Raw genomic sequence first — 23,990 nt, forward strand, 5'->3', positions numbered from 1 at the left:
ATCCCATCTTTATTTTGTTTTTGTCATTTCTACGGTCTGTCAATTACTTATCCCTAACTAGAGGAGTGACATAGCACAGTCTTAGGGTGGGTTCTGCCTGATTTCCTGGTCAAGGAATGTCCCTTGTCTGGGGTGATGTTTTGTCTCTCCACATTACAGGTTTGTACCTATCTAGTCCTGTTCACTGATCTTTCTGTCATTTACGAATATGGTTTCCCCTCCTCAACGTGCTCTTCCACAGCACCAGCACACTGATAAGCGCTTGGTGGACGCTTAACTCTTGTTGCGTGGTTGTTCACAGTCTTAAAGACCCAAGGGGGAAGGAGTTTCACAGCCTCGCCAGTTACCAAATCCAAGATCTAAATTCACTTAGAGAGAGCTTTTGATAGCAAAACGAAAGCCTTCATTTCGCACGCCATCTCTTATTCAATTTCAAAAACAACATCTGTAGTTTAATTGGTTAATTTTCATCTGCTGGCCTCCTTGTTAACTCTGAGATGTTCTCCTGATGTTACCATGATAATGGTTCCTGGAGATTTACAATAAAAACAACTGTTACTCGTACCGTGCTTAATCACTTATAAAGTAACTTCACGGGTATTTTTACCTAGTGCAGCACACTCTATGGTCAGTGTAAATGCACCCTGCTGCCTTCAACTACGGGAGCATACTTGGCTCAGGGCCAGATGCTGCACTGAAATCCATGGCATGTCTGTGGTGTGGTCTGACCGTCCTTTCAGCCACTTCCAGCTCCTCATCCTGTTTTCTCTCACAGGCATTGCCCCTGATAAATGTTCTTGCTCACTTATCCTGTTTTCACATGTGCTTCTCAGAGGACCCAGTCTCTCCAGCTTGGCTACAGTGCTCCCTTCTCTGGGTGCCTAGAGCACCCTGGATGTCTCTCCATCAGAGCACTGACCAAACTGCACCGAACCGTCACTGACTGTCTCCCTATTAGACCCGAATCACTAACCATCATGTAATAAGACGGATGTTGGAAGCGCTGAAGGAAGTGATTCATTTCACTGGGGAGCTGAGGAGTGAGCGGTGGAAGAGTCAGAGGGCTTCTCAGTCGAGGGACATTCAGCTGTGCCTTGAAGGATGGGTAGAATCGAGGTAAAGAAAACGATGGCCAACGTTCAATGCAGGGGGAACAGAATGAGACAAATGATGGTCTTTTGGAGCCTGATGACTACGTTGGTACTACTGGTATGTAAGTGCAGAGATCCAGCAGCTAGATTGGAAATGCCTTGCTGAACGGTTTTGACTTTGTGCTGTATGTAATAGTTCTCAAGCAATTTTTTTTAATTGCAGTACAGTTGATTTACAATGTACTATTAGTTTCAGGTGTACAGCAAAGTGATTCAGTTATACATATATATATATATATATTCATTTTCAGATCTTTTCCATTATAGGTTATTAAAAGATATTGAATATAGTTCCCTGTGCTTTACAGTAGGTCCTTGTTGTTTATCTATTCTATGTACAGTAGTGTGTATCTGTTAATCCCAAACTCCTAATTTATCCCTCCCCCCATTTCCCCTTTGGTAACCATAGGTTTGTTTTCTATGTCTTTGAGTCTATTTCTGTTTTGTAAATAAGTTCATTTGTATCATTTTTTTCAGATTCCACATCTAAGTGATATCATATGATATTTGTTTTTCTCCGTCTGACTTACTTTTTACACTATTTATAAGCACAGTGTCATCAAATACATCTTTTCCGTTATGGAGCAATTCTCAGGGTGGGTGGGATGTCCTGTAAGAATCACTCCGGCCTGCATTGCCAATGTAGGTCCACTAGCCATATGTGGCTATGTACGTTTTAATCTAAAGTAATTTAAATTTAAATCAAATTAAAAATTCACTTCTTCAGTCATACTAGACACAGGTGGCTAGTGGCTGAGGGCTGAGCAAGGCTTCAAGCCTGAATTTTGTCATTCTTAACCAGGAGCTATTTCCACTGGATTTTCCACTTTTCCCAACTTCCTGCAGCTGGTTAGCAAGGAATCTCATTCATGGCCAGATCCTAGCCCTGTGGTGCTGGCAGTGACATAAAGTGCAAAGATACTAGGATCTAAGGTGAGGTGACACGGGTTTGAATCTAGCACTGACATTTAGGAGCTGCAGAGCTTGTGGAAATCAATCATCCTCTCTGGGTCCCAAGTTCCTCGTTGATAAATGGAGATGATGCATTCATTGTCACCTATTTCACACTGTTGAAAAAATCTAAACTTTTTAAAATCAAGTTAACGATATGATTATATTTTACATAGAGAATATTTTTTTAATTCTTTCCTGTAATTATAGAATAATACATGATTGCTATAAATAATTTGCCAAAAAAAGTAATGAAAAGATTTAGAGACAAAAGCATTTAAAAATAAAAGTCATTTCTTGCAAAAAATTTTACAAGTGAGTCTAAATTTTACAACAGTGGCCCTCAACCTTGGTTATATATTAGAATTTCTTGGGAATTTTTTAAAAATCTTGTTGCCCTGCCTAACTTGACCAATTAAACCAAGATTTCAGAGGGGTAGAATCCACAAACGAATAGTTTTTGAAATTCCTCACATGATTTCAATGTACAAGGCATGATTGGGAGCTAGAATTCTGGAAGGATAGCTCACCAAATTAAAAAAAGAAATTACTTATACCACAGGTATGAAAAGAAAAGACACAGATGACAAGCTATTCATTCATGCCGGGAAAAGAGCAGTTTTCACAAATGAATAGAATATGTGCAAAGTTATAGACCTATATCAACCATTGTTAAGGTCCAGATAAAGCTGTTTTGTAAGGAATTAGGAACTTACAGCAACTGGCTTAAGATCTCATTTAGTTGGGGACTAGATGGGGACAGGTGACCCTGAGTGTGCTCACTGTTGTTTGCTTTACTTCTGCCTGTATGGGGGTGATATACACACTTATAAAGCAGGGCAAGAGGTCAGTTTTGCTTTCTTTGTAAGGAAATAGGTGAAGTACCTATTTAATGTCCCTTTCAACCTCAAACCCACTCCCAAGAGGTGACCCCTGATATTATAGATGTAATGTATATGCTTATACGCACTACACACAGGCACACACACACCCCTGCACACACGCACACATATAACACATGCACACACATACCATACACACACGCACACATATAACACATGCACACACATACCATACACACATGCACACACACACATGCACTTGGGACTTACACTAATAACTTTATCGTGGCCATCCTTCCATATCAGGACATCAGGTTTATCTCATTTTTAATAGATGCAGAGTTTCATTTTTCCTGTACATAATGGATTATTTTGATATTCCGCAATTGATAGTAAGGTTTTCCCTAACTTTTTTCTATTTCAAATAACTGTATGATAAACTCACTTTTATGTTTATCTTTAGCTTTTGAGCAAACACTGTTAAAGGATAGATTTCTAGAAGTGTGATTACTAGGTTGAAAAGCAGACACTGTCAAACTGCCCTCCAAAAACGCTGCAGCAGTTTACATTTTCTTGTAATAATGCAAAGAGACCATTTCACACACCCTCCTGGACATTGTTCTTTTTCTTTTTTAACTGGCTCACTTAATGGATATGTAAAAGTGCTTTGTAAATAATTACATGCTATACAAATGCAAGGTATTCTGACCGGTGACTTTTCTGAAAGGACCCACATGAAAAGCAGCTGCCCAAGCCTCTGAAGACATAGTACCATCCAGAGGGTTCTGCTATATGTCCTGTTGTTTTCTGGAAATAATGCTTTGGGACTTGGATGCTAATTTCTTAGGCCACCATGTCAGTCTTCCAGGGTGACAGGGATGTAAATAATGAGTGAGAGGGAGGGACCCTCTGACAGAGGCAGCTATCATGACCCTCAGGGCTTTTCTGCAAAATAATTGAATACCACAGCACACGGGCCCACTGGTACCACCAGAAATGTTATTGAGTGAGCCTGGCAGGGAGTAATTTGGGAGGGCCTCACCTCTGTTCTATCTTCAAAGCCTTTATGCCATCTACTTTCTCTCCTTCAAGACTTTTCATTTTTATCATCCATTCAGGGTGTTGTGAAATGGAGGCCTCAGCATTTACTAACTCATTTTTTTAAGAAGTGCAAGCCTATACAGGTGGACTGAAAGAGTGTCCCCTGTTGACTTTGGCCCTAAAGGAAAGGAAGTCTGACTCTCAGCTCCTTTCTCTCTACTATGGGATCCACTCAGCCCAGCACCACCCGGTGAAGTCCTGATCCTCCTTCAAGAACCAAAGGACCCCTTTCATGTCCAACAGAGCCTTACCTGTTACAGAGTTGATCACTCCTGCCTCTGTCTTCCACACACTTCATTCATCCCTCCAAGAAATTATGTATACCCCAATAATTTACTTGTTTGCATCTTTCCCCACCCCCATCTCCCAATTATGAATTCCTCAGGCTACACCTGGGTCTTATGTATCTTTGCATCTCTAGCTGGTAGCACCTGGCAAGTTTGTTGAATGAATTTTTTCTCATTTTGAATTCCTGCCTAGGTTGGCCATAAACAGAACCAATAACATTCATGGGGTATGTGACATAAACACTAGCGCTCCCCGAATATTCCACAAGCTCTTGCATATTTCCCAGTCTCCCTTGCATTTATGATGGGGTCATGAGACTAACTCTGGCTCATGGGCATAAGTGGGAGTGAAGTAAGGCATGGTATTTGCTGTCTGAGGCAGTCAAAGGGGGATGGAAACTCTACGCATGCTCTCTCTCCTGCTGGAACGGCTGGAAACAAGGAACACTGAGACGGCAAAGTTGCAAGATGGAAGCAACTCAAATTCTCAGCACTGTTGAAAGGTGGCCACCAAGGAAAGCAGGCTGACCTGTATCAGACTGTTATGAAAGTGAGAAATAAGCCTTGGGGATTTGGAGGTTTGGTGCCACAGCAAAACTTAGCTTACCCTGACTAACAGATGTGAGTTTCACAAGTTGAAAATGTAGGTAGGAGAAAAGCTCATGAAACATGATAGCACCATTTGATAGTGAAACCTTTTCTTACCCTAGGACAAGTCAGGATTTGTGCCATGGACTTGAGGATTTCAAATCAAAATGGGGACACAACCACCCCCATTATATGGATGGAGAATCCAAGGCATAGAGAAGTGAAGGGATTGGCTTCTCGAATTATGAGTGAGAGTAGCATCGGAACACAGACCTAAATTTCATCTCAGCTATTTCTTATCACTCTTCCTGGATGGAATTTCCCCTCCCCTAACATTTGTGTCCTCTGAGATTAGTATTCTAGGAATAAGACTGACCTATTTAGAAATGGGGCAGACTTTGCGTCTCTAAAGTTAAGTCCATTGAAGATTATCTGTTTTGAAGCAACATGGTGGTAAAAAGGTTAACACTGAATTTGAATTTTATTTCCAGGCAGACATCCTGAGCCCTGGGGAAAGATTGCAGCTGCCCTGTGGCCCAGATAATGCAATATCAGGGTGAGCTAGGACATCTTAGAACATTCAGTTCTCCTCCCCTGAGACCAATTAAAATCTGTAGGCATCTTTCTTGTTGACCAGGCTGACTTACTAATTGAAACAGAACTGTGATATTTTCATCAGCTTTCTCTTATCTCTCTTGGCCTTGCCAGCAGAGAGAAAGTTGGATAATCATAGGGCTTCAAGAATATGAGGCCCAGGGAACAGAACTCCTCCCACCTTAAACCACTACACCACCGTTATACATTGAACAAGATCCCCAAAAAGATGGTGCAAGATCCCCAAATCTCAGTCTCAGTTCATCTATAGAAGGAGAAGCTAAATACCAAGATACCACCTCAGGATTCCTGATGAACAATAAATCTGTCATTTAGCAGCTGCTGCTCCAATAAACCAGCTCCTGACCTCTGGCTTCCTAGTGAACCATTCCTCTGCCTGCTTGGGAAAGCTCCTAGTAACAAAGAACCAAATGCCTCTGAAATCCAACAAGATCCCTTTCCTCCTATTGAGCTAGAAGGTATTTCTTTTGCACATGCTAATGGCCTAGTGGTTAAGCTTAGAGATTGTCCCAAATAACATCCAAGCCTCTGGGAATGGGCTACATAATTTAGGTCGTGTGACCTTTTTCTGTTTCAGTATGAAGACCTCCATGTTAGCACCCTCTGTGGAATTATTTCTTTATTATCTGAATGGCCCCAGAAGGTAGTCATTTGGGGCAGCATATATTCCAGGTGTGAGGAAGCTTTGGTTGACAAAGTATCAAAACAAACAAATAAGGAACAAACAACAAACAAACAAAAAACCCTCTAGGACAAAGATTTCAGCCTCAGGACCTATTTCTCAGTTTTCTAAATGGAAATCCAAGGCTGGGGCATGGTTTGGAAAAAGCTGTTTTAGCCTTGAAGCCACCTCTACCAATGGCAGGGAGAGGTACCAGTATCACGATAAGGGCCTTGGAGGAAGAGCAGGGGTGATGGAAGATAAACATACCTAACATTCTCCCAGGTTGCAGGGCTGGACCTTCCTAGAGAGGAGGCTCTCCCACACGGACTCACAGGCTGTCACGATGACCCAACCCAGCCCCAAAGTTTAAGAGCCTGAAATTCTAAGTCTGGGATCTGTTCCTCATTCCACCACTGTATTACATGTGACCTTGGGATAATAAACTAGCTTCTGAATGAATCTTAGCTTAGGAAAGGAGTAAGGACAAGATTGTCATAAATCTGGTAGCAAGAGGGACATGAAAGTGTCAGAGAATTTCTTCTTATAAATGGCAAATAGATTTTTGTCCTGTGTTTTTTCTCAGTATAGGCAAGTTTGGACTTCCTCAGAAACATCTTGCCCTAAATATCCTTCAAGTCCTTCTGTGGCAACAGATTCCTCTTGGTGATGAGGAACTGAATGTTTCTCCTTAAATTTGGGGAGAAGAGAAAAATGTTTACTCTTGTCATTTCTATTCAACTTTGTACTGGAGGTCCTAGCCAGTTTAATAAGGGAAGACAAATAAATAAGAGCATACAGTTGGAAATGAAGAAGAAGAAAATTTGCTTGATTGTAGACAACACAATCATCTATATAGATAATCACAAAGAATCAAACATATATCATCTTTGATTTTCAAAATAGGTGGAAATGGGTAATTTTTATAACAAATGATGCTGGAACAATTGAATATCCACATATTTTCAAAAAATGAACCTTGGCCTTTACCTCAATAATATATAAAAATTAACTCAAAATGGATCACAGACTTAAACATAAATTGAAGTTATAAAACTTCTAGAAGACATTAGAGGTGAAAATCTTTGTGTACTTGATTTAGTCAAAAATTTATTAAATAAGATATATAAAGTATATACTATAAAACATTGAACTGTATCAAAGTCAAACACTTTTGCATTTGAAAAACATTGTTAATAAAATGAAAAGGCAAGCCACATACTGAGAAAAATATTTGCATCTAATTAAAATACAGTATCCAAAATATATAACAAACACTTACAATTCGGTAATAAAATGACAAAAAACTCAATTTAAAAATTGGCAAAAGATTTGAACAGACACTTCACCAAAGATATACAAATGGCAAAGCATGTAAAAATAATTCACATCATCATAATATATGAAGGAAATGTAAATTAAATCCACAATGAGAAACCACTACATTCCCATTAGAAAAGCTAAAATTAAGTGTTGCTGAGAATGTGGAAGAACTTGAACTCTCTTTGCTGGCCGGAATGCAAAAATGGTATAGCCACATTGGGAAATAATTTGTTTCTTATAAAGTTCAGTATGCACATACCATATGACTCACAATTCTATTCCTAGGCATTTAGCCAAGAATAATGAAAACACATGTTCACAAAGAGATTCTTATATGAATGTACATGGTAGCTTTACTTTAAATACCCAGAACTGTGAAGAATCCAAATATCCATCAACTGGATAGGGATACATCCATCAATGTTTATACAAACTGGTATATCCATACAGTGGAATACTTCTCAGCATTAGAGTGTAACAAACTACCAATGATACAATAACATGGATGAATCTTTAAAGAATTATGCTAAGTGAAAGAAGGCAGATGCAAAAGCTTACATACTATATGATTCAATTTATACGAAATTCTAAAAAAAGTAAAACTGTAGTGAGAGGAAGGAGGTGTTTCAGTAGTTGCCAGGAATATGGGGAATTGTACTGACTGCAAAGGGGCACTACAGATCTCTTTAAGATATGGGGAATATCTTGAGGATGATGGAAATGGATTCTCATGGTGCTTGCATAATTGTGTACATTTGTTAAATCTTATTGAAAATTGGTGAATTGTATGTAGATTATGCCTCAAAGCTGATTTTAGATATTAAACATGCTTAATATATATGCATGTAAAATATACATGCAACATATAAAATAATAAATAATATATAAAATAAGTAATAATAAATAATGTATATTATTTGAAATGACCATATTCATGTGGAAGGGATTATAGACCACACACAGCTTGGTCCTCTCCGTCACTGACAGGACATAAAAACCTTTGTCAAGAGGCACTGGATTCAAGTCTCTCCCTGTGTTCATATTGTTCTTCCATATTGTGCTGCCCCTGGGATGGTAAAAGGGTGAAAGACATAGTTTAAGGAACATCAGACTCTTCTAAAATAGGTCCTGTATAAATATAAGCTGTCATTATTGTGCAGATCTGCAAATGGACCTAAATCTTGTACTCTTGGGCAAGAACTATGGAAGCACTGGCGCCAACACAAATAGTTTACCAAAATATTTTTCTGTTGAGAAATCAAGCAGCCAATCTTCAGGACTCTTGGCTGGCAAGGGAATCATTTCGGCTAAAGCAGGGTAGTGCTTCTTCTGAAGCAAAAGCCCATGGGCATACTAATAAATATGATGAAACGAAACTTGTATTGCAGAGCAGAAGGGCAAGGGAAGGGGGCATTTTCCCCTGCCATATATCTGTTTACTTTGCACTTGTTGAGTCAAATAATTGTTGAGAAGACAGTACATGCCTACTACTGTGAAAGGCACTGCAGAAGACATGAAGGAGAAAGGGCAGGGGACAGACATGTGTTGGTCCGTACATGTTATGCCTTCAAAGTGTGTATTTTATACCCTTAAATTCTTATAAATTGATAACTTTGAGTACATATATCAGAAAGCAAGAACGAATTAAAATAAATGAGTTAAGTATCCAACTCAAGAAGTTAGAAAAAGGACAAACCAAATACCCTGAAGGGAAACAGAAGAAAGGAATTGGTAAAGATAAAAGCAGAAATTCATGAGTTAGGCAAAAACAAAAAACAGAAAAACTGTACGACCAACAAACAGATCCCAAAGCTGGATCTTAGAAAAAATAAACAAAAAACCAAAAAGCAAGAGCAAAAACTAGATCAATTACCAGATTGCCTAATCAAGAAAAAAAAAATGGAGAAGTCATAAAAAAATAAATAAAACTAGTGTGTCAGAAATAATTACAGGAACTGAAGAAAATAAAAGAGTCACAAAAGACATTTTTGGCTAGTTCCATGTAAATAAATATAAAATAAGTTTGAAACCTTCTAGCTCATTATCAGAATTGAACATAACATTGATAACAAAAACCAACAGTACACCAAAAAAAGATAACCATATATGAGTGATACTTATTAATTTAGATGCAAATATCCTAAATAAAATATTAGCAACAACAAAAAAATTAGTGGCACACTATCATAAGCCATAACCAAGTGGGATTTATTCCAGAAAGTTAAACTATTCCATCATATTTTAATATTAAGAAATTTATTAAGGAAATGTATCTTAATCATAGATTTAAAGAGAAAAGTCAATGATCATCTCAGATGTTGAAAAGATATTTGACATTATTCAAATTATTGAATTGATAAAAGACCCTCAAAATAGGAAGAGAAAAAGATAGATACCATATATACGTGCGTGCATTTGTCAGGAAAAAAATGCATATATATGGGCTAAGATTTACATCATTGTCTCCCCTGGTTCTCAAGCCCTCAGATGTAGACTGAATTTCACCAGTGGCTTTCCTAAGTCTCCACCTTTCAGATGGCAGGTTGTGAGGCTTAGATGCCATAATTGCATAAGCCAATTCCTCATAATAAATCTATGGAGAACCCTAACTAATACAGATCTGTAAAATAAGCCCAATAGCCAACACCATACCTAATGGGAAAACACTACAAGTATTTCCTCTAATGCCAAGAATAAAAGGGGTACCATTTCACCACTATTGTTTAACATCTTAATAAATTACTAGACAATGGAAGTGACAAGATAAGTGTAAAAAATGGAAAGAGAAAAGTAAAATTATCAGTCTTTGTAGCTATGATGGTATATCTAAAAATTCCAAGAGAATCAACTGAAAAAGCATTTTATACATGAGAGGATTCAGAGAGATTATGGAGGACAAAATTAATACGTGGAAATGAATGACTTTCATATATGGAAACACCAGCAAATTAGAGGAGACAATGGAAGATCCCATTTATACTATTAAAAAAGTGATAAATTTCTAGAAATAAATATCATTTAGAAATAAATATCATTGAGAAATGTGCAAGGGCTATATAGAAAGCACTTTAAAATGTTCTCTACTGACAGAAATGAAGACTAAAACAAGTGGCTATCCAAACTATGTTTTTAAGAGAACTCATCATCAAAAATATATCAATTTCCCTAAGTCAATTTAAAACTTTAATGTAATTTTCCCTGTGCTGCTAAAGTTATCGGGAAGCAGGCACTCTTATACTCTTACACATTGCTGGCAGGAATTTAAATTAGTATAACCTTATAGAAGGCAATTTGGTTAATGGTATCTATCAAAATTGGAAGTAAACGCACTCCTTGAATAATGACAGCTATTTAATTCATCTTACATATATACTCATGCAAAATAACATAAGTGCAAAGTCATTCATTCCATCACAATTGTAGTAGCAAAAGATTGGAAATAGCCTACCTGTTCATCAGGAGGGTACATTCGTGCAATGGAATACAATGCAGTTGTAAAATTCAATATAAAGAAAAGAAAAAATATAAGAAAATTCTCTGTACGTAGGTACAGAAATAACTTCAAGAAAGAAAGAACAACATACAGAGTAAGTTAATGTCCATGTAAAAAAGCTTATGGGTCAGAGGAATAAATATTCATATTGCCCTGTATATGCCAAGAAAAACCCTGGGCAGATACACAAAAATAAATCAGTAACAGTTGCTGCTGTTTTGAGGATAGGAATTGACACTGGGAAGGATAGGAAACAGGAGTGAAAGGAAAAATTTTAAGAATATACATTTTGATAATCTGAATTTTTGATCTATATGAGATCATTACAATTCAAAATGCCAAAATCAAATTTTTAATAGAGATAAATAGATGAAATAAGATATAATAAAGTCAAAACATAAAGAAATTCAAATGGGGGAAGTTTGATTAATAAAACATTAAAATGTTACCAATGAATTACTAAGTGCTTAATACGTGCTATGCCCTGTTTTAGGCATTTTACATGTAAGTATGAGATGGGTACTATTATTATCCTCTTTTATCGATGAGGAACCTGAGGCAGAGAGAGATGTATGACACGCCCCAAGTCACAGCTGGGCAGTCTCCAGAGACCTGCAGTTCTAACTGCTTGGCTATGTCACCTTCTGATTTATGACATGATGACTTGTGGTGCAGTTAAACACACACAACCCCCATCACCCCATCAAAACACCTGAGGTTCAATACCTCACTCTGCTTACCAGCTGTATTGAATATTCACTCAGTATATACAGATTTGATTCCCTCATTTGTAAAAAGGTCCTGTCTCTGAAACTTACCACGAGCTCCTCTGTGTTTGTGTGTGATAGGAAAGCAGGCGGGAAAACCCAGCATTTAAATATTTGCTGCAGGACACAGATTTAAAAAGATGCAAGAATCCACCTTCTGGAGGGAGAGAAAAAACAAAACAAAACAGTTGAGAAGCAAATCTGGTTTTCCCACTGGTTTCCTTTGTAAGTCTCAGGGAGAAGTTAGACTGGGAAAAGTTCTGGACCCTGGCTGTAAGGAGATAACATTTAAGGAAAGAAATGATGTATACTGCCAAGTAAAAATGGTAACTTTCTAAGAAAATAGCAACAGTCACATCCAAAATAGTAACACCTTTAAAAATAGAGTGACACATGAAGAGGAACTCCAGCTCAGAGGGATAGCAGAACAGCTGGGAACAGGGAGCTGCCCGAACTGTGGATGTGCAGAGGGCCATTTCTGGGAGTGAGTTGGTCATGCAGAAATTGATCACCTCGGGCTTCTGTTAAGTGGATTTCTATTAAGTGGGAGCTCTGTGGCTCTTTTGGAGGCAGGTGGCACAAAGTAGGGAGAAAAGCCCTCCTTGGGGAGTCTAGCAGAGTAACTTCAGGCTGAAGTTTAGCTTCCAAAAACAAAGTGCCTTTCATACTGTGACATACTGCTCATGACCGAAGTCTGTGGCAGGGTTGCCTGGGGGGTGAGGAGACCGCAGATTTACCCAATGCCTCCAACTCTGTCAAGTTCACAATGAGCTGAATGGTGGTTACCACCAGGAACGATTCCCTCAGGATCCATAATACTCCCTCAAAATACTCAGGCTGCGGCTACATTCCAGGAAACCACCTTCCCCTCTCCCTCCTCCACCAAGTAATAATGCTAATAACGCAAGTTGACTTCCATCACCTTCATGTTTCAGGTGACAGTGTTGGGGGTTTCCTTCAGCTGTATCACTTGCATACATAGTCCCAACACTAAACCCAGAAAAATATTCATTCAAATATATTTGCCAGTCATTAGACTTGGGATGCATAAGTATTGATATATTTATTGAAGTATAGTTGATTTACAGTGTTGTGCTAGTTTCAGGTATACAGCAAAGTGATTCAGTTATACATACATATTCTTTATTCACATTCTTTTCCCTTATAGGTTATTACAAAATATTGAGTAGAGGTCCCTGTGCTATACAATAGGTCCTTGTTTGTTACCTATTTTATATATAGTAGTGTGTATATGTTAATCCCAAACTCCTAATTTATCTCTCTCCTCCACTTTCCCCTTTGGTAACCATAAGTTTGTTTTCTATGTCTGTGAGTCTATTTCTATTTTGTATATAAGTTCATTTGTATCATTTTTTTAGATTTCCCCATATAAGCGATATCATATGATATTTGTCTTTCTCTGTCTGGCTTACTTCACTGAGTGTGATAAACTCGAGGTCCATGCATGTCGTTGCTATATTCCATTCTTTTTTATGGCTGAGTAATATTCCATTGTATATATATACCACAACTTCTTTATCCATTCCTCTGTTGATGGACATTTAGGTTGCTTCCCTGTCTTGGTGATTCTTTACAATCTTATAAGGCTTCCAGAGTTTGCCCCTCTGAGCCTTACAATGATGTTGTGAGGGAAACCAGCTGAAGATAAGAAAGATATCTCCATCCTAAAGATTAAAAAAATGGAGACCTGGAGAGGTTAGGTGATGTCCCCTAGGACAGGTAACAAATTAGACAGAGTCAGGACAGTGCCTAGGTCTAGGGCTCTTGCCACCATCCTCTACTCAAGTGTCCTCCAAGGTCTTCTTAGTTCTGAAGGTTTTGGAACCTAGAAGGTTTATTAGGCTCAGAGCTGTCCTCACAGTGTGACAGCCCTATGACACTGGAGCACTCCTCACCCTTCACCAACAGGAGTTCTCTCAAGGAGAGACAGACACACACCTGGACTGAGTGTGACATTCTTCTCTTGGTCTATTTAAGTGGCTGAAGATGACCCAGTTTGGAATTCACTGGGCTGTAGTCTGTCTCTCCCCTCTCTCTCCTGGTTATTGACATTAAGCTATCATGTTATTCACTGATAGAAAACTGGAGGCAAACGAAAGTGAAAATCATTTTGCTATCCCAAATTTACCCTTTGTAGGCTCATCTGAACATTGGCTGCTTTTATTCAACAGTTGCTGATTCAAAAGCCATAGTGACCATGTATCCACTCTCAAACTGATGGGTAAAATCAACTTACAGAAGGGCAAACCCTGCAGCAGAAAAGATTGGATGTCTGCCCCAATTTGGTTTGCCAGTTATGGAAGGACCCGCTCCTCAGAGGGAACAATGGGTCTTTACAAAAAGAAGCAGACCACTCCCCTACCTCCCCCGCCAACCACACACACACACGCACACACACGCACGCACACGCACACGCACACGCACACCCTCCAGGTCTTCTGGAGTCAGTCACTCAACAAATACTTGCAGAGGACTTTGTAGGTACCAGGCATTATGCTAGGGAGTGAAATACAGCAACTGACAATGCGAAAACCCTTGCCTTCTTGGTGCTTACGTTCTAATGGGGAGACTTACACAATAAACAAAATTTAAAACTAAATTATTTAAATAGACTCGCCTGCTGTCACTCCCCACATCATACCTTCTAACCCCTCTGGGGCTCCATCTCTAGGACTGCATCTCTGCCTCCATCTTGGTTTCTAACACTCACCTCTAGTAAATCACCTCGAATCCCACAGCCCTCCAAACACCGCCTGCCTCGTCTTGGTCACCATCACCCTTGCCCGCTCCTGAGAGCCAACACCTACCCCTGAATCCATTATGTGGAATCCCCCTCAGGTGCGCTCAGTTAGACATCTTGCGACTTGTGCTCAGATGCCCCATCGCTCTCCCCCATCAGCCCTGTCCTTGATTGTGAGTTGGTACAGCTCCACTGTGCCCAGAATGCCAAGCTGGCCTCTCCGCTCCATCTTCGGTCAGGCCCTAGATCTTGTCAGGCCTTAGGTCTTTGTGATGGGAGCTTTTCCAGTATAAGATTGTTCAGAAGGAATCAATAAACCAGGAAGGACCTATGATTCTATTCTGGAATCTACTAGGCAAGGTGGGCCATGTTCTTCATCACTTGGCATCACCTTGGACTTCTGTTTGCTTTCACGTCTGAGTTCCTTTGGCTTCTTTCTTCTCCTGTGTCTCTAACACCACTTTCTGCATCACTCGTGTTCCCTCTCTGACTTTCCAAGCTTCCAGCCTCTCAGCTCAGATCCCTCTGAAGTTATTCTTTCTCCCACAACCAGGTCTTCCTGCCTCTACCCAGCATGTTCATAAATGATGAAAGACATGTGCTCCAGAAAGAAAAAAGACAGGAAGAGGTGAAGGAGCATTCTGATGATTATAGAATGGATTGGAGACAGAAAGACTAACGTTCAGCTCTCCAGGCCTGAGCTGTTCTGCTCTTTCCTCTTTGTACTAGACCAAATTTCCTAGGATTTCTAGGAACTTACTATGACGTAACCTCCTTATTTTGGAGTTCTTACACAAAAACATCAGTCCCTTCTTTCTTCACTCTCTCCCACTTTATCCTCTGTACCTGGGTCTCTCTCTCTCTCTCTCTCTCTCTCTCTCTCACACACACACACACACACACAGACACACACAGAATCCCTTAACTCGGTTGGGGAAGGGGAGGTGGGGAGGGCTGGGGTGTGGGAGAGGATTCCTCAGACATCTCTATCTCTTGATGAGGCTGCTGGAAGTGTAGATATAGATGCACTTTTGCTGAATAGGGAGATATTCGACTTCTTGTACTCTTCTCCAAAAACTGGGTGTGAGCATTCCTTTAACTAATGTCTACAAGGACTGCTGAGCTAGTCAAAGGTCAGCATTACTCTAACAAGGAGACTAGCAACAGCTTACACCTTTATGGCCAAAGGATTTCTCATCTTGGCCTGTAGTCAGAAAAGAAGGAGAGCAGAAATCAGAAATCCCCCTAATGTCCACCTCACTCTGAGTCCATTCTGATGTCAAATGAACAAGAATGGTTTTAACAGCAGCTGATGTGTCAAAACTGTGAATGCTACTGCATCCCAGGGGATTCGTGAGCCTCAGAGAGGAAGTGGCAGTGACCTGTCCTGAACCCAGCGAAATTATCGACTGCTGAATTTTCAAAAAAAATTCACCTTTGGTGCACAAGGTAATTACACAAAGCTCATCGGCAACATCTGGAAAAAAAAATACAATCAGATGAACAGGGCTCCCATAAAAATAAAAAAGTCTGGCAAAAGGACTGCTTAATAAAATGCATGTGTTCAGCTGATCCTGGGGACAAATGATTTTGCTCTGGCAAATTACATTTATATCTAAACATCGCATCTTCAAATAGGATTGTGTTCTCAGCCCAGCATCACAGGGGAAGGTAGACGGTGTCCTGAATGTTCAACAATATACCATACGGATTCCTTTTATTAAAATCTCATTTCACCAGGATAGCTCCTTTGAGGGAGACGTGCAGAATAACACTAGGAAATCAGTGAACCAACACCACATAATTGTATCACGCATATTAAATATCCCTTCTTACGCATTCACTGCGCACTTGGCCTGTGCTTAATACACTGGGAGAGAAAGGACGTCGGTAGCTCAGCAGCTTGGGAGCTTTTTTTTTTTCTTTTTCCTGCTTTTAAAATCAAATAAGAGGGGAAGTGAATCAAAGTTCTTCTGTCCTCACACCCTCTCTGCAATGCTGCCACTTTGAAAGTGCTTGATCTGGTTGCTTTTATCAACAGAGCCCTGAGTGATCAATGGGAAATAACAGCTGAGTCATCACACACAGATTTGCATCATTACCATATTCCTCCGTCCAGCCCCGGTCCCGGCACCAGAGTTTCTTAAGCATATGTGCTAGTCTCCTCTGGGACCTGCTTGATTGCTCTGGAAACAGGAATATAGCTCCAGCTCAAAATTCAGGCAATGTTAGGACTTTTAAAAATTTTTTTAATTTTAAGATTAAAAGGAAAATGTTTACCCATTGTGGTTGGACAACCACATACAGTTTATTTTAAAGATGGGTGGCAGTGGAGAAGAGAAGCTTGCCTGAGCACGTGATTTTATACAATTCTGGTGAGATTTAGTATAAACCGAAAATATTGATGCTGAGATCTTGTGGCTGATTAGACCTTCATTCTTTCATTCATTTAAATAGATTTAATGAACAGCTACTTTGTACTGTGTTCTGTGCCAGGTACCTTAGAGATCCAATGGAGAATCATTGGATGTGTGTAGGTAGCTCTGAAACCAGGCAGCCATCGGCAAAGACATGGGATGCTGTGAGGTCCCCTTGGCTTGATGATCTAAGGAATCTCCTTGAAGAAAATGTTCTTTGATCTGGGTCTTGAAGCATTAGTGGAATTACACACATGGAAGAAGTTAAGAGAACAAAATAAAATTCAGGCAGAAGGAATAACATATGTAAAGACCAAGTTAGGGAGCACGCGGAATATGTCAGGAACAGCATACAGAGTATAGGGGAAGAAAAGTAGTAGATGAGCTGGGTATCAGGAGGTTTCAGATCATTTCATCAATTCTCTTTGATGGTGTAAAAAAAAAAAGATCTGTGGGCAGCCTTTATGCAGAAGCTGTTCTGCTCTGTGTCCTGGGACCCTGTGACCCTGCCTGGAGGTGTCTTCATTGTTTGGACCCAGGCTCCTGCCTTCATACCTGCTCCTTCACGCATCTCTTCAGCTTGCAGGTGGCATGTCTGGCCCTGGTAGGTAGGATTCCAGCCCTGACGGAGTGAATGCACCACTCAGCTTGTCTCTCCTCACCTATCTGTTTCAGGGTCCTCGTGTCCCAAATCTAAATTCTCACAACGAAGCTCTCACAATGAACTAGACTGAGTGGAGAGCACATCCCTAGTTCCATCATTTGTGACCGGAGGGGATAGCAGCCCTCGGACAAATATGGCAGCCCAGGTTCACACCCCTTCCACTGCTGCTAGGGTACAGGGACTCCCTGGAGAAAAGTGATATCAGCGGACATTTACTTCAAACAAGTATAATATGTGTTTTAAATGTCACAAAAATCTACCAACATTTAAGAAGACAAGGAGATGTGCAATGCACTTTAGAAATTATACCAGAAAGGGTAAGAAACGTGAACATTTTAGCGTTAATAGAGGCAACCTACAGTTACATGGAAGATTGCTATATGGAAACAGTTCATAACTCAATACTGCTGAATAAATGAGATGTTTCACTCTTTTGATATGACATGACCTGTCTCTGATTCATCATTGTAATAATTTACCTCATTTCTCTCCACCCCAGGATCCCCAACAGCATGTTAACCAGGAAGACAAAACCTCTCTTTGCCCCATCCTATATGCATTCAAATCATTTGTAGTACGCAGAACACATTTTAGGCGCCCACTTACATAAACGTATCAGAATTACTAACAGAATATATTTTCACCAGCCAAGGGGAGAGTTTTATTTTTATAGGGTACATGGTCTGATAAACAGTGTCAGCAAAGATGGGAATTTTATCAGGTAGGGGCTTAAAAAAGAGGGAAGACCTGCAAATAGATACTTTTAAAACCTTTTTAGTGTTGGTTCCCTTTCCTTTATAACTCTATCACAAAGTCCTCTATTCAAACAAATGGTTTCTGATTATTTTAATGTGCCACTATGGGCTGTAAGTTCCTTTCCCCGAGGAAGGACACAGATCCAAACTACCACTGCTGCTTTCAGCTTATCATGCTTTCAGTGTGACTATCTTACCCCAGCAGTTAATTGATTAAGAAGACATACTGGGGCTTCCCTGGTGGCACAGTGGTTGGGAGTCTGCCTGCCAATGCAGGGGACACGGGTTCGAGCCCTGGTCTGGAAAGATCCCACATGCCGTGGAGCAACTAAGCCCGTGAGCCACAATTACTGAGCCTGCGCGTCTGGAGCCTGTGCTCCGCAACAAGAGAGGCCACGATAGTGAGAGGCCCGCGCACCGCGATGAAGAGTGGCCCCCGCTTGCCGCAACTGGAGAAAGCCCTAGCACAGAAACGAAGACCCAACACAGCCAGAAATTAATTAATTAATTAATTAATTTTTTAAAGAAAGACATACTGTGTGTGTGGGAGGCGTTGTATGTTCGTAACACAAGCATCCACACACCAAATGGCAAAGATTTGAGCTTATCAGCCCCATGAATGTACATATCTGCCCAACGGCAATAGCCATAAATTCACCACTATATTTGATTCCTCTAACTGTCTCAAACTTAAATATGATACAGACTTTCCCATCAATAATGTGATGTGCTACTTACTTGGCCTTCGTGATTCTTGAGATACTTTGGAAACATTCTCTCTCCTTCTTTGTTTATAATCTGTCACATATCAATTCTCAAAGAGCCATACTTACACACCGCAGGCATCCTGGGCTCAACTAAGATTTCTTGCTTCTAATCAAAGGAAAGAATTTGAACTCTTAAAAGAAAATACTAGTGCTGTCCGGTGAATGCCAGGAGCTGCAATTTTCTACTAGTACAGATGATAAGAATTCATTTTCTATTTGATCCTGTTTGCACAATACTTGGAATGTTTGCGGTGTATGTAAATCAGAATCGTTAATACTGAGTCAGACCTGAAACCCAAAGGAAACAGAGGAAGCAGTTCCTGAGAGGAGCTGATTCCTGCAACGAATCCCTGAATTTGACACTTTGTTTCCTGGTGGCCAAGGCCAGATGCGGCAACATGTTTTGTTAACAAGACAGTGTGTTTGAAGGCCGCAGACCAATGATTCTCAAAATTCATTTGTCCAAAAGACTATTGGTTGGGACCAAAGACCAAGAGAATATCTCCTCTATTTAGAATACTTGGACTTCATTATGAATATGCCAGTAGTCTTGAAATTTGTAATAAGATAAGCAAATTATTACCTATTTTTGTCATTAGGCATAAGTTCTATAGATTCCTGAGCGTGGACCATTCCATAGTCAGTTGACCACACAAATAATTGGCTTCAACATAAAATAAATGAATAAACCGAGAAAGGGGTGCCATGTGCCTGTGTACTAACTTACCCAGCCTCATCAATCTGTGACATCAAATCAGCACATGTTTCCCTGGCTACGCAGGTAATTCTGAGTCCTTCAGGGTCCCCAGGGTGCTTCTGAGTCAGCCTCCTCATCAAGCCGCCTTATTGTACCTCCATTACTGAAGCCCCTTGTGGAACTGCCACTCCTCTGATCATCACCTCTGACCCCACAGAAGCTGGCCTCTCTCCTGTCACTCCATTTCAGTCGTTAAACAAGTGTTTCCCTTAATGGTGTCCACAGCAAAGCTGAGACAAAGTCCACTTTTTAAAAAAGGTTTTACTAAATGTCCAGAGATAAAGAAATGAAAATAGCCTGGCAAACTAATGTTTACAATTATCAGCATATCTTACTTTCCCGAGAGCCAAAAGGCTCAGATCCCGTAAAGTCTTAACCTCCTTGCTGACCTCCAATCAATCTACCCATGGCATTCCTCAAGGGCTCCAACCTAGGCTTTCTTAAGCCTCTGGCTTGCTCACCCAGACACCTAGAATGTTCTTACCCCCCTTCCTTTCCCTGGTAAACTCTAAGCCAATCTTTGCCTTAAGTGTCATCTTTTCCAGGAAACTGCCATGATGAGCCTCTCTCTGCAAGGCGACGGTGCCCTTTTTATGTTCACCGCTCAGTGTCATTTTACTTCATATTTCATAAGTATAGTTTTATTTTTCATACTTAAAAGCTATTTATTACCCCAAAGAATTAAAAGCAGGATCTAAAAGAGATACTTGTACACCCGTGTTCTTTGCAGCCCTATTCACAATAACCAAAGGAGGAAGTAAGCTAAGCGTCCATTGACAGATGAACAAATAAACCAAATGTGGTATAAACATACAGTGGAATATTATGCAGCCTTCAACAGGAAGGAAATTCTGACACATGCTTCAATACAGTTGAACCTTGAGGACATATCAGAAGTTTAATAAGCCGGTCACAAAAAGACAAATACTGTGATTGTTCTTATACATAAGCAAGTACATATAGGTGTCAAATTTATAGAGACAGAAAGTAGAATGGTGGTTTCCAGGGCCTGGGGGAGGGAGAAATGGGGAGTTATTGTTTAATGGGTACAGAGTGTCAGTTTGGGAAGACAAAAAGCTTCTGAGATGGATGACGGTGGCGATTGCACAACAGTGCGAATGTGCTTAATGCTACTGCATTATACACTTAGAACTGGTTAAGATGGTAAATTTTGTTATGTATTTTTGACACACTATTAATTAATTAATTTGAAAAACTGTTCTTCAGTACTTATCTTCTCCTCTAGACTATGTACTCTCTGAGGACAGGGACTGTATCTGCATTTTCACTGTTATATTCCTATGACTTGCACATAGTAATCACTCCATATATATTTTTGAAAATAAGACAAATGAGTAAATGGTAGAGCCAGATGATCCCACTTTTGCAGGGGCACCAAATATACCTGTGTCTCAAAGTCCACACCCCCTAATGAGACCCCTCAACCCCAGGCAGAAAAAATGTCCACGTCGCCGTGTAGTATCCATCACTCAAGCTCCCATTTCCTGTCCCAATATCTTCTTCCATCCAGGATGCAGGATGATAAACATACCCCCTCCCCTGGCCTTTCCAGGGAATCCCCCAGGAAATGTGGTCTCATTCTCTGGACCCAGATCTTATCAGAATATGGTATCACAACATCAGTACATTTTCCTAAATCTTAGTCACTCTGTCTGAAATAACCCTACAGTTAGGACAAAAAGTTCCACAAGGGATGCTGTAATGACCTTCCCTACACTATTGAGAGGGGAAGGGTGTGTTGGTAAGATGTTTCTGCAATCTTCCATGTCAGCCCTTATCTCCTATCAGTAACTGCTCAAGCCAAAATACCTATGACTCCAGAAGAACACGCCACAAATTTTAGCACAGAGTACTCTAAGCCCATACAGAGCCCCAAATATCTACGTTCCCCATTTCCTTTCCTCTGCAAAATTCTAGAACATGAAAAAAAATGAATATAGCTCTGGACCAGCCACATACCACAATTTACATGACCAAGCAAGACACTTAATTTCTTACACTTTTTTATTCAGGTTAATGACACTTTTGAACTTTGCCTCAAAACTTACTTAAAAATTGGTAACCAAATGGCGTATTCCAACTGATCCTTCTAAGAACAAAGGGACAAACTTCCCTAAATAAATATTAAAGTTTTCCATTGTAACTAGGTATAAAATAGATTGCAAGTTTAAATGGTAGGTTTTTAAAGTTCTTACCCATAATGGCTGCAAAAGTCTTTGGGTTTGATTTTTAACCAGGACACTCATTACCCATACATATACCTAGTTAAGGATAGATGCTCACTTTCTTGTCAAATCTCTACCCTTTTAAATATCCATTCAGTTCTTGTAGAAAATATCAGCTCCGTATCAGTTTCTTTATTAAAGGTATTATATCTTTATTAAAGATATTTCTTTCATATCTCTCTCCAATACTTAGTAAAACCTGAAATTTTAGAGCAAAAGGTGTCAGCAACAAGGAACAGGATATTATCAACCTCATGTCAGAACTTATGGTGAATTTTTGAAAATCCATATGTTGAATCTATAAACCTGGAAGTTTTCTTGTTTTATTTCCTCAGCTACACTTATTGTCTCTCTGTAGACATAAAACCTAAGGAGACAAATTCATCTCTTATTCCAATAGCCCTCCCGGACTCCAAGTTCCCTCTGAAACATACACTGAGGTCATTCTGACAGGAGTAATCCATGCAAGCCTTGTGCATCTAGCATCGTCACACATCTCACACTGAGACCGAGCCTGTGGGAATTTTATCTCGTGCAAATCAGGGCCCTGGACACTAGAAACCACTGAAATATAGAACTAAATATTCTGCAACTTTTGAAAAAAAAACTCCAGTTAGATGGCATTACCTGTGGACTGACAATGCCTCTTGCTGCTTTTTTCCCACACTGTGGTTTGCACAGCTTTTGTGGGACTGCAATAAAAATCGAGTTGTCGAGAGCTGTTCCTTCGCAGCAGGCATCCCAAGAACGCAGAGAACCATTCAGTGAGGAGCTGCGGTCAGCCGCAGAGGTTAAGGGCATGCGCTCGGGAACCAGTCAGGTTCCTTCCCAGCTACGTCATTTACTAGGCACATGACCCAGAGCAAGCTAGTTAATATCCTTCCGTCTCAGTCCTCTCATCTTTAAACCGGGGATAGCAGTGTCCCCACCTCGGAGAATTGTTATGAGAGCAAAATGGATAGTAGATGTAAAAGACTCACAGCATTACATGCACACAGTGAGCATAGCTCGTTACCATGACAGCTCAATAAATGAGCTAACAATAAATGTTGGTTCATATCATTCCTTACTTGGTCCTATAATTGATTTCTAGCTCCCAAAGTTTTCAAGGGTCTTGGCTTAGTCCTAATCCTTTAAATTACACCTCACTGCCCCCTACTCTCCTCCGTTGTCACTGGAAAATAAAATATCCACTCCCTATAGGCTGCTGGACCATTTGGGGTCCGAAGAGAATTCTAGAGGAGAAAGCCAAATGAGGGCTCTCTCATGAGTGGAAAGGCCATCCTCTCATTGGCTTGCTCTGCTCAAGAAAAAAAAAATGCACCTATAACATTTGCTCTGAACAATGAAGGGAAAAAGGGATCTCATTCAATATATAGGTGTCTTATTTTACCTGTGGAGGACCAATATTCCTGAAGCTGGCTTCTAGTCAATGCAGATAAGTCATGTATGCATATGTGTAACCCTCAGCCCACTAGTAGCTAATAAATTGATCTACTGATAGTTGACCCGAAGAGTTAATTCAATGAATAAAAGACTCTGGGCTTTTTCTTTCTACCTAACACAACTTTGTCTTACTTTTATTTGGGATTCCTGGTATGGGACACAAAGAGGAAGCAGAAGTGGGTCTCCTCAAAGCTTCCTCCTTTTTCATTGAACTAAAGAGGAATTGAAAGGTAAATATGTCCATTGGTCTCACCAAATTAGAGGCTATGTTAAAATCACCATCAACATTATGAATGGCAGTGAAGCTCTGTATAGGGTAAAAAGAAGGAATACTGAAAATAAATCCCATGAGGGGAAGTTCCATTTTGCTTTACCATCTTTCTCCATAAACAGCCTTA

General features: G+C 40.0%; 1 long non-coding RNA gene across 2 annotated transcripts in view; it reads left to right on the plus strand.

The window, feature by feature from the left end:
* Positions 1 to 249: 249 nt before the first annotated feature.
* LOC309605692 overlaps positions 250 to 23,990 on the plus strand; it is a 33,711-nt gene continuing 9,970 nt past the window's right edge. Inside the window, exon 1 of one of the 2 annotated variants that reach the window (XR_014231505.1) lies at positions 250 to 1,209. This is a non-coding gene — a long non-coding RNA (uncharacterized lncRNA). The remainder of the gene's footprint in view (positions 1,210 to 23,990) is intronic. The other variant, XR_014231506.1, reaches the window with a different exon arrangement.

The sequence above is a fragment of the Balaenoptera borealis genome (assembly GCF_965194805.1).
Source record: "Balaenoptera borealis genome assembly, chromosome: 1".
Classification (NCBI taxonomy): Eukaryota; Metazoa; Chordata; class Mammalia; order Artiodactyla; family Balaenopteridae; genus Balaenoptera; species Balaenoptera borealis.